Source organism: Phaethon lepturus, unplaced genomic scaffold (assembly GCF_000687285.1).
Source record: "Phaethon lepturus isolate BGI_N335 unplaced genomic scaffold, ASM68728v1 scaffold20843, whole genome shotgun sequence".
Classification (NCBI taxonomy): Eukaryota; Metazoa; Chordata; class Aves; order Phaethontiformes; family Phaethontidae; genus Phaethon; species Phaethon lepturus.
This window is the reverse complement of record NW_010530020.1, coordinates 27,581-36,605: the sequence shown is the minus strand read 5'-3', so window position 1 is coordinate 36,605 and position 9,025 is coordinate 27,581.

Here is a 9,025-nt window from a genome sequence, read left to right as displayed (position 1 = left end):
GCGAGACCCGCCCGGCTGCAGCGTGGGGAACATCCCCCATGGGCTCAGCGCCGCTTGAGGCCAAAACAACGTCCCTTTCCGGCGAGGCGGAGCCTCAGCAGTCTCAAACATGGCAAACGGTGTTTGGGAAGAGCCCAGATACGTCCCAGCCGGCTTCTCTGCAGTGGGGCTGAGCTGCAGCAGCCGAGATCTAGCGCCTGCTGGGGTATGAAAGCCGGCGTCACGGCCGTGGGCTCGCCGTGGTCTGTGGTGGGAGCACAACGTGGGGGAAAGCTGCCGAGATAAATGTGGGAAGATGCGGGGAGCAGACCCGGCTTCATCCTTCCTCAGGCATTTGGGCACCTGACCAGTCGGCGCGGAGGCCCGGACCCACTGAGGGCAGGGGAGGGCTGGCAGCAGGTCCCCTCCGCTACTGGGCCCCCTCAGCGGCCATTTTACATCACGGAGGAGAGGAAGCTCACACTTCTCCTCCTTCAGGCAAGGAAGTGTCTTGTCTGAAGAGATTTTTGGACTTGACCTTGATATGCAAAGGGCCTGTTATTGGGCCACGGACACACACTGGGGTACGTGCCTCACAGGCTGCTGCCCCGTGCACTTGGTAAAACACACCAAGTTTTACAAAGAAAAAACTACAGCTCCCTGCAGCCCGAGAGCAGGCGTTCCCAAAAACAGCTTTCTGCAACGCATCTGGCACAAAACGTAAATATTTTTTCCAAAGAGCATTTTTTACCAAAACCTTGCAAACCCGGCCACCACTTTGGCCAGGCAACTGCCAGAGGCTGTTGCCACATTTTGGTAGAGCACCAGGGTGTCCCCAGGGCCGGGCAAGTAAGGCCAGGAGGATGTTCAAGGCTGAATCAGCTCTCACTGCGACACCCACCAACGACCTCCATGGACATCCGTCAGGGCTGCCACCGTTTCTAAATACCCTTTTCTTCAATGTGGTTTATGAAATCATAGCGCCTCATAGTTACGTGTGACTCGTATAACGTGTGAGTGAGCGCATGTACGCGAGTTCCCCTTTTGCTCCATTAAAGCTATAGTTTTTTATAGACTTTTCTTTACAGTAGAATTTTACTGATTTCCTAGCAAATACAGTACCTGAGTGATAACATGCATAAATAACAAATAGGTTGCACCTGGTCATCATGAATTTTTGTGTTATTTCCGTGAAAGGAGGAACAGTGAACTTCTAATGACCGTATCGCAAAGGAAGCCTGCAGAAAGTGCGTTGAAGACACTAAATGCTGCATTTATGTATAAACCAATTTATTCTAAGTGTTTTATTCTTGAGACAAGCAACTGTACTATTAAAGCATTAAATAAGAGGCTTTTGCAACCACCAGTAACAAGCACGTACTATACCCTCTGTTTTGGGAATTGCTGCCCATTGCAACCAAATGCCGGGTTTGGTGCATCCTTTGCCCAGCTGAGACAGGCACACTCCACCCGGCAGCCCCGGCCTGTCCCCGGCTGCATCCCCGTGGGGCGAGGAGCTGGTTCCCACAGCCCCAGGGTGCCCTGGCCCCGGTCGGTACCTGCCGGCTGCCTCCCTGGAGGGGTTACAGGGCTTTTTGGCATGGGAGGAGAGCCCACATCCCGCTGAGCCCTGCGGCAGGGCTGACCAACGGCCGAGCCGTGTCTCCGGTGCAATCCTGTTTGCTTACAACAAGCCTGTCTCCCCTCCTCTCCTGGAGGGCAGGGGGTGGCTGGGTGCCATTTGGGCTTTTGGTTTTGCTTTTCATTTTGGAAAAAGGGCAGAGGTCCCCGTGGCGAGCCCTTGGGCCGCCCGTGTTGCCCTGACGTGTGGAGCGCAGGGTCTCAGCATCGCCTCAGGACCACCTTCCTCGGGCCGTCACCTCGCGAGAGGCCTTGGCACCGCCTGACGCCGTGGCCTCGTGCCAGTGCTGCCTGCAATACCAGCTTAGAGTCACAGAACCATTAAGGTTGGAAGAGACCTTTAGCATCATCAAGTCCAACCATTAATCCAGCGCCACCGTGTCCCCTAAACCATGTCCTGAAGTGCCACGTCTACACATGTTTTGAACACTTCCAGAGATGGCGACTCCACCACCTCCCTGTGCAGTGTGTTCCAATGCCTGACCACTCTCTCAGTAAAGCAACTTTTCCTAATATCCAATCTAAACCTCCCCTGGCGCAACTTGAGGCCATTTCCTCTCGTCCTATCACTAGTTACTTGGGAGAAGAGACCAACACCCTCGTCGCCACAACCCCCTTTCAGGAATTGTACCTTCCTGCAAGTGAGCCCTAAAAATACCTGTCGGGCATCCAACACCTGCCAGTTTCTTTTTAGTCAGAGGCTCAGGGACACTCAGTTTTATCTGTCCTTTCCTGCCCTGCACAACCCCTCCTCTCACTGACTCACCTGAACGTAAATAATGCCCAGGTAAGTCGGCGCACAGCAGGAAATCCTCGCCTCTGCGATGGCTGCCAAAAGGTTAGGAGATGCAGCTGTAACCTTCAAGCATGCACCAGGAAAAACATCTGGCACACTTTTCAGCAGAACGTTTAATAACATTTATTAGTCCAAAACCACCACCGGACTGGCATCACGACATACTACTTCAGGGTGTCTACTTTTGTTTTCAGTAAGCTAACCGATGGCTCAAGCTTGCTAATCTATAAGGAGAATTAGGGCACTCTGAGTGCACAGGCATGCTTGGAGAGGCCCAGATAGTTTCTGCTTTATAAGCACAATTTGGCTTGTCTCTTCCTTCCCCCCTCCGCCTCTTTTTCTTTTAGGACAAATTAAATAGATCAGATGAATAAATCAATGGCTAAATCTCCATCCCAGGAGAAGCAAGCAGCTCTTCTGAACACTGCAGTTTCTTTGCATGCTTTCACTGCGTCCTTTCTGATCACATCGCGCACTTTCGCTCTCGCCTGCTCCGACGTTTCTTTTTTCTCTGGTTTGTCATCGCCCTCGCCCCTACACTCAGCGTGGCGGGGAGCCCTGGTCTGAGGAGCTCACCCGCCCAAGGGTACCACCACGTCCTCCCAGTGGGGCCGGCTGTCCCCCGTAACTGCCTTCACACATGCAAGAAACTGAGCATTTGAAAAACAAATGCAATGCCAATCTGCTCATAAATAAATATGCTCATATCCTTCAAACACATCCCTTCTATGCAAGGCACGCTATAGCACCCTTTCAGACGGTTTTGGCTGCAGGGTGCCAGAAGCGCAGCAAAGCTGCCGTTGCCAGCACGGGGAGACAACCCGCACGCACCCACGTCAGCACTGGGTGATGCACCACGGTCCCGCGCACCACTTATTTAGGGATAGCGGCTCAGGGGCCACCAGGAGTCTTCCAGACATCCCGGTGCAGAGCCGAGGTACCCCCGTACTATGGGTCAGATGAGGCTGTGGGGCCAGCACGGCCATCGATTAAAAAAAAAAAATTAGCTTGGCTCAAAATCTTGACGTTTAAAACAAATTATATTTTTAAAAAGAGTAAGTTTATTGTTCTCCAGCTCTCAAAATAATAATTGACCAGATCTTAAGGAAAAGCTGTCTCAAAATTACTGATAAAAGTTGCTAGTGGTAACCATACATGAGGAGCTTCAGGAATCCATAAATGAGAAACCTTGAAAGCAGGGCGATGAGGTGTCAAAATTCCTCAAGAAAATTGCTGAGGTGAGAGGAAAATGTTGGGAAGACCTCAGAAAGGCCTCCAGGCCAGGGAGGTGCTCCGGGCGAAGCCAGGGAAGTCCAAGCGAGAGAGGGGGTCACAAATGCAGCGAGAAGAGAAAGGTGAGAGAAAACAAGCTGGGACAAAGAATTAAGCCAATGATCAAGTATAGAAACGTTGGAGGATCTTCTGCCTAGGGACTCCAGGGTTGAGTTCCCGCAGATGTGGGCAGAAAGGGTCCCTCTTTTCCATTTGGGAGGGCTGGCGTTGAGCCCTCCGGTGCCCCAGGAGCACACCTCCGGGGCTGGCGGGTGAGCCGGGTGCTTCACGCCCTGCTCCTCAGCCTTCCTGCGGAGAGGAAGGCAGACCAGTTTTTCAGCTGGGGTTCACTCCAGAAGAAAAACACAAACATATGGGAAATCCTGCTGGTTTAACAATTAAAATTAAAGCTTCACACCTCCTGAACAGTTATGACTTTATTAATGGTAGTTTACTTACAACTGAGGGCTATGAGTTTATTCATGGTAGTTAACCCCGTAGACTTCCAGAACAAAAAACAAGCTCAGGGCACAGCACGTTCTTAGCTCAGAGACTTGTGGCCTAAAGTATCTAACAAGTTGTGCATCTACGTTGCACCTTAGTTTACCCACCAGGGACCTAAAATCGCTTGGGTTTTTTGCACTCATAGTTCTGTTACTTTTGGGTGTGAGTCACCAGCTAGCCCAGGGCTGAGAGTGTTTTTACACCACCACTCCTCTAACGTTCCTCAAAGAGGAGAGTCTCCTTAGCAGGCTAACCTCATCTGCAAATAGGAAAATAGTGTAAAAACAATAATGCTGAAAAGCAACCAGTAAATATGTGGGTTTTTAAAGAGTTTGAGAAAGGCCGTGGTAGTAAAAGAGGATGCGCTCACATTTACATTGAGTTACCTCTTTTTTCCACAAGCTAAGACTTCTTCCTCTTGACTGTTTTCTTCTTGGTCAAAACACAGTTGCTGATTTTAGCATCTGTTTATTTTGCTCTCTTGTACAAGGATAGATCGTACTGATCTTACTCCATCAAGGCAAGAGTACAGTCAAAGGTTGTTTGGCCCCGGGGACATGTCCTTGTACAGTTGGATGCTGTGCAAAAGCTGCTAAATGGCAGAGGACTCCAATCTTATGTATGAATTGGCTCGCGCTCTCTTCTGGCAGAGATGGGGCAGAGCCGACAAGATGCACATTTCCTTCTTCCATCGGCCAGTAACAGCTCATCTTTTTTATTGTCGGATGAACCCGGAGGCGAGCGCAGAAGGGATGAACGCAACAGACTGTGCCTCGCCAATCTCCCACCGAACCACAGATGCGAAAAAAAGTCCTTTGCTGCCAGTAGCAGCTGAGTTTTCTCCAGCACCTTCATTCAGTTTAGCGTACGATGGGTTGCGCCGAGCCCCGAGCCTGCCCGGGCTGGCCGGCGAGGCTGCTGCGTAAGCACCGTGCGTGGCACCGCGCCGGGGGCCTAGGCTGACTCACTCGCAGCTCCTGATGCCATTCCTCATCTCTGGCAGGATATGGAAAATTGTGTCAAGCCTGGCACGCGATAGTAAACGTATTCCTCGGGGCTGGCTTTGGTGCTTTTACCAGCCAGTTTTAGTTCGGGCAGCTTGTAAACGATGCTTTTAAGACAGATCAAAAAAACCCACTGGCGAGGCTCCGCAGTAGATGCACAGATGACTTCAGCGCGCTGTGTTGAAGAACAATCCTCTTTTTTTTTCTGTACAGCACCGTGCTTTGAACGGAGGTTACCTTTATGATTCATGGCATGAATGAGCACTTAGTGGGCGCATACAAGAGCACTGTACGCATCAGGAAATGGCTCTTTCAGGTCTCCTTACAAAAGGAAGTGAGTCTGAAGCTTGCTAAATTTACAGAGAGGATGTTCGTGAACTTAATCTAGGGCAGGAGGTGGGGGAAGGGAAGAATCCCTTTTCTTTCACTGGGGGTTGATACACCAACTTTGCATGTTTCTGTACACAATTTTTAACAATAAAAAAAGAAAGAAAAGGGGCTAAAAACGTGGTGGTGGGTGCTGCCTCCACAGCTGCCTGCCTACGAGCCGTAGCTGGTGCCTGCGTACAGCCATGAAGACTCTTCTGGCTTCATGCTTCAGGATTCCCCCCCCGCCGCTGGGAAAATCAGAGCTTTTCGATGTCCCAGAGGTAAAGCTGTGAGTTGGCACGGAGGGAGCATCACCACACACTCTGCCCGGGGCACCCATCCTTCCTTCTCTGCCTCTTGAGCCGGCTGCCCGCGGAGCTGAGGGCACGGGGGGCTCGCAGGGTGCCTCAGGACTCCCGGCCAAGTGCTGGATGTGGCTCAACTTCAGAGATATGACTTCTTCAAAGGCACGGGTGCTGCGCCCTGGAGTTGAGCGAAGGTACTTCAGGTTAAGACTCGGTGGTAGGATATTTGGATGCAATGGGACACAGAACACCAGATCTTGAAAGACCGGTACGGGAGGTGGTGTGGTTCTGTAGCCTTCACATCGCAACAGCCAAAGAAGGAAGAAATGCGGTTCTCCTCCTTGAGGTTATTCTTTTATCCAGGCATGTGGTTGCTGAATGCACTGCTACCCTAAAATGCAGGCTGAGCAAGCCCCTGAAGCAAGGTAAGGTGCTCACCCGCAGCCCCCAGCGCTCATCTGCAGTGGTCTCAGGGCTGCAAGCCACCTTCCTTGGGTAGGACTGATGAACCCCAGGAGGTGAAAGGACAGCAGCCAAAGTCCTCCTGACACAGCATCTGCCCTCTCTGCCAAAAAGCGTGTAGTGAGTGACCCATCTTGTTACCTCATGGGCCTGTCTTCCGAACTTCAGGTTAGTATTGCTGACCAAGATCTAGACACTCAGACTACATGTAAAGCACATCCTTTAGCTTTAGTCTCTATCAAATTAAATTCTTGAGTCTTGTGCAGGTTTATATTCACACTATTGACAAAAAGAGAAGTTCCCTGACCAATCTGGGGAGGCCTCCCATTGCCACTGCCCCTACTGCTGTTTTCATGGTGGGCACAAAGACCTTGGGACCATGACTCTGAGCACAGCTCAGGCTGCTGCATGGCTATTCCTGGGCACACAGTAGCAAGTCACTTGGGATCTATCTTCCTCTCTCCAGAAGATCCAGCAAAGCTTATCAATAACATGATCATGCCTCAGTAACAGGGCCTGGTGATGAAGCATTGCAACCAGCTTACCCACCACAGCTGGACACGTCCCATACGACTGAGGGGCTTTGCGTAGTAGATTTAGACCTTAAAATGCTCTCTCTCAAAAAAAAAAAAAAAAAAAAAAAAAAAAGGCCAGGCGTCTTCAAGAGAGCCTGACAGCTTAATCTGGTGCAGGCGTTGTAGCTCCATTTCCTATGCAGAAAAGTATTTTTAGAGGAAGAAGACTGGAAACCAGCTGTGAGACAGCCTGAGCCCCCCTTTGACTTCTTCAGCTTTCACCACCAATGCAACGGCTACCAGTAATACCAGCTTGAAAACATGGTGGTGAGAGCAGCATTCTGGTGGAATCCATCATGAACTTCAAGGCAAGATGAAAGTCCACATCAGACTGGTCTTTAACCAGAGATGGCTGGTAATGAACTTCACTGACATGAAATGGGAGAAAACACCACGATTGCACAAATATACCAACTATGCTTCTAGAGAGACCTCGAGAAAGCTGTCAGTTTAAGAACCATACACAGTCAAAAAATATCAGAATCAGCTAATGGTCCAGACTTAAACAGGCCAGGCCATTGTTACGCAATTAGAAACTTCTGCTTTGTAGTTAAGATATTGTTATCAAAGGCTTTCCTTGTAAACAAGAAGCTTTTGTACCTATCAAAACCACTCCGCAGCGGGGTTGACCTAGCCAGCTGCCAGGCCATCCAGGTGCAATAGCTGACCCTGCTTTGAGATGCTACCTACATCCAGGAAGGTCCAATGGGAAGTTATGCAAGGACTCCCCAGCACACCCAAAGAGCTGAAACGCTCTTTGCCAATAGCAGTTTATTATGAAAAAACTTGCTTTACAACAAGCTTGGGATTTATGGGGAGGTACAGAAATAACCTTTACAAAACAAGAAAAGGGAAAAATAAACGCATAGAGCAGAGGCTCATATTTGTTCTGAAGCAAATGTGCTCACACTGAGATTTTTCTGGCAGGGCTAGTAAACACAGCTGTAGCAAGCCCCTTCAACTCACAGGGCATTCTCTTCTCTAGCTCCAAAATATGACTCCCTCCATATCAATCTTGCTCTTTCTTGCACTGCAGTTATAGCTCTCTTAGAAGGCGACAGATGCAACGAAGAATGCTCCAAAACATTTCAGTTACAACCTCCGCTCATAAGTCTGTGTCTGGGGCCTTCTGCTGGTAGAACACCGAGTCTTAACCCAGATTTTTGCAATGAAGACTTGTGGCAAAATACTGTGGTTTTATTCAAGGCGGCAAGATTGTGCTATTTACCTGGGCTAACAGGATTATTCCAGGTCAGTGACGCTCTTTCTAGTAAAAGGAGAGGTTTTTACTCAGACAACTAACACACTACCTACAGGAATTGTCATCCCAGCATTGAGGATTGCATAAGCCAACCTGACCATCTCCAGTTCTGTAATTTTCACATGCTGTAGAGATTAAAGACCATGTTTTTAAGAAAGAGAACTGGAACCTGGCCCCAACATATCCGCTAATGGCCACTACGACCAAGGATGCTGAGATAAGAACACAATTTCATCAGTTGTACAGATTCTGGTTACCAAGCCAAAAGGCTTTGAGTGGAAGGATGACCAAACTGTTGACGTGAACCTTGGGTGGGGAATATACCGTTTTTAGCATATGTTGTAATACCCACAGGCAGTTTGGCAAAAGATAACACATGCATGCACAAATTAGTTCCACGCATCTGTGTATGTGTAGATACATACACACACATATATATATATGTAAAGTGGTCACCTGCTCTCCTGTTCCTCATTAGGAAAATCTGTGCCAAGTGAGTTGAATGTTTACAATCTCTTGCACTCTTACCAGCATGAAACTTCTTTTTTTTTTCTTCCTGTACTTGTAAAAACAGAAGGCATAAGGAAAGGATTACAGTTAAGGCTATCTTGCGCCTCGTCATGTGTGTTTGCAGGTGCTCGAAGGCAATCATTTCCTGCTAGATAAAAGCATTCTGTTTTGATGTCTATCATTTGGGACATTTTTAAGCAGAGGTGTAAATATGCAGTATGAAGATGTGATCAAATAAAAAGCATTTAAGTCAAATGATACTTAATTTAACCCATGATTTTTTAAACACACACACACATATATATGTTAACAAATGAAGATTAAAATCTATTGTGTTTGAATGAGGA